The sequence below is a fragment of the Syzygium oleosum genome, unplaced genomic scaffold, assembly GCF_021117445.2.
Source record: "Syzygium oleosum isolate NSW1041296 unplaced genomic scaffold, Sole_v2.1 Sole_v2.03, whole genome shotgun sequence".
Classification (NCBI taxonomy): domain Eukaryota; kingdom Viridiplantae; phylum Streptophyta; class Magnoliopsida; order Myrtales; family Myrtaceae; genus Syzygium; species Syzygium oleosum.
Genome location: NW_026607487.1, coordinates 399509 through 402860, shown reverse-complemented (window position 1 = coordinate 402860; position 3352 = coordinate 399509).

The window sequence follows — 3352 nt, the reverse complement described above, 5'->3', positions numbered from 1 at the left end:
TTTCACATTTGTCGGTGATGATACATAAATTGGCTTATCATTGTACTTTAAAAATCAGAATTAGGTAGGAAGATAACTTTAGTGTATGGATGTCCTGACGCAATACCGTCATCAGATTATTATTATTAGTTGTAATTTTGCCGAGCCGATTCAATTTTTCTCGACATTTCATGTATTTCTTTCGGAATAGAGCCAACACTCGAAAGACCATGGAAACTTCTTGCAATTGTGACGGAACGGGCAAACGAGAAGGATAAGTAACTATTTACCATCTCGAAGACATATATGGTTGACAACTTTAACTTTTCAACGTTGGTCTCGGGAAGAAAAAGAGAAGTAGATGCTAATCCCCGGAATAGCCAAATGATTCTTGTCCATCTTCTTCAAAGTTGTAATAAAAAACTTCATCAAATACGCGAGTTTTCTTAGGTGAAGTTGAAAAGTGAGTTTCCTCTTAAGACGAATAGATCATCTTGATTCGTGCAGTTTTCTCGACGTCATTGATCAATCAATCGGTTGTCATCGTAGAAGTTTCCTTTTCCCATTCATTTGATAAAAAATTTAGAATAAAAAATCTAATAACAAAGCTACAAAAGCCACAGCACAAAATCACAGATTCACAGCTTTAAAAGGAAAGGATATAAAGAAAAATCTGGGTAGAACATGAAGACGTTTTTTGAGTTTTTCTTGGATTAATCACATTAAAGAAAAATCTAAATTATGCTCATTGTGACACATTTACTCCAAATTTTTTCTTGTGACATAACAAACCTCAAACGTGTGCCTATGTAACACATTAATCCTTTATTAAGGTTCTGTTAGATATATTTCAGTGAAAATGTCGTTTTTATTTCATGTAAGCCACATGAGTGCCATATCAATAACATTTACTTTCCGAAGTCAATTATTAATGATTCTCATTAATAAAACTTTGATGGAGGATAAATGTATCACATAGGTACAAGTTTAGGATTTTTGGTGTCATGGTAAAAGGCTTAGGGTAAACATGTCACAATGGATATTGTTTGGGGTTTTTGGTAACTTTTGCCTTTTTAATTTTATATGTTTCGAAGAAGGGGGTGTAAATGAAACGATTTCTAATTTTATGACCGCACAAAATATTATGTATAGAAACTTCTAGATTAATCAAGTCAAAGAAATCTCAGTCTTCAAAGATTTTATGTCGCAAAACATGCTGATCGATTGGTTTATAGGTCTTATAAATGGAAAACGCATAAATCATCTAAAAAGAGGAGAGCTATAAATAAACAAGTACTTTAATTTATTTAAGGGGCAATCATCAAACCACAATTATCATGAAATCACATAGGGCCCAACAAAATCAGTCCAATCCAATAAGCCCAACAAGAACAGATAATCATGCCCCTAATCCTGCTACTTGGTATATACTATATGCCATCCCACAAAACATGTCGCTTGCTAAAGGAAGCATCACTTCCAACTTTGACCTTGACTTGTTTCTTAACAGTGACCTTCTCTTCGATCTTAGCAATCTCCATCGCATTCTCTTCACCTCGTAATACTTTGACACGTCGCTTTAATCGACACCGCTCGATGTGTGGGTAGTCATTTTTGAATCGTTAACCCTTTTTCGAAGGGCATAAAGGCTTGGCAAGATTTGATTTTTATTCCCACTGCACCTCCATATTCAACCTTGAGTCAAAATTGTCCCAATCTGATTTCTATCGACCTCGAAACTTCATGGCGGTGTGCCGCGCAAGATGACCAATGATGGCTGAACTGTCATATCAGTAATTTCCGTTATAAAACGACTGGAAGGACTACATTGGAATTTTACGCAAAGATTTAGGACTGAATTGAAAAAATTGAAAAATTTAAGACCGAATTGACATTCGTACAAAAGATTTATGATTAATTGGCTAACTTTCACTGTTGAAACATTTAGATAGGAAATGAAAATTCGATGCTAGAAAGAGCAAGCAATCATAAAATGAAGCAATCATAAAATGAATTTGCATGGAGAGGTAGAAAAGTTACCAAGAAACCAGAATTAGCTAATGCATGGGAATTATAAATGGACGTATGTTATGCTATAGCTTATTATGTATAAAAGTGAAGTGCAAATTCAAACATTAATTTGACCATTCATTTTATTTTTTAATGTGATGTATATAAGTAATCTCGAATCCTATCATTAATTACTAGTATTATTTCATTCGAACGTACGGTACGTATAAGGAAACCGAAATCCATTGCGGGGCTATTTGTATTAGTTATGTGCATTGTACATAAAGGTAAATGAAGATTCAATCATCAATTTGGTCCGTTTAATTTTTGTTAATAGAGTAAATGTATACATAAACCAGAATACTTTTATAAATTAATTCAAGAAAATTACCCAATCAGTCCTAAATTTATTCTATAGATATCAAATCAGTCCTAAATTTTTCAGTTTTACCAATTTAGTCTTAAAACAAATGTGCCTTTACTGGGGATAATTATCAAAAAATTATTTAACATATTGTACACATAGCAATTCAATCATAAACCTTTCAATTAAACCAATTTAGTCATAAAACTTTCGACGTTTTGCCAATAGTCCTTTTGCCCAAAATTGGTCGAAAATCAGTGACGTGAACGCCAACTGCCCGACATTGCATGACCGATGACGATCGATGTCGACACGGACCTTCAATTTTTCTGAATTTTTTATTTGTTTTCTTTTCTTTTTCCTTTTATTTTTCCTTTTTTTTTCTCTTGTTTCCGTCATGGCCGACAAGAGTTGCCGGGGCTCGCCAACCCTACCAACCACTGGGTGAGGGCCATGAAGCCCTCGCCCGTTGACCAACAAGCTCTAGCGACCCTTGTTGGCCACAATGAAAAAAAATAAAAGAAACAAAAAATAAAATTTTGTCCACGTTAGCTCCGGCCATGCCACATAGGAAGTTCTGTGTCAACATCATTGATTTCTGGCCAAAATTGGCCGAACGGACTACACTCGTAAAATATCAAAAGATTTAAGACTAAAGTGACCAAATTGAAAGGTTGATGACTAAATTGGCATTCGTACAATAGATTTAGGACTTTTTTGGTAATTTTCCCGTCCTTAATTATATGATTTCAATTTACTTATCTGTATATATACTATAAATACAGATAAAATAATTTAGCTAACTAATGATACGATTTTAGTTTACATACATATACTCTCACACAAAGAATATATCAGAACTAATTAAAGATAGGATTTGAGTTCTCGTATATACAACGTACATAGTAATAAAATAAATGACCTAATTAATGATGGGGTTTGAGCTTTCTTATATACAATGTACATAGTAATAAAATAAATGACCTAATTAATGATAGG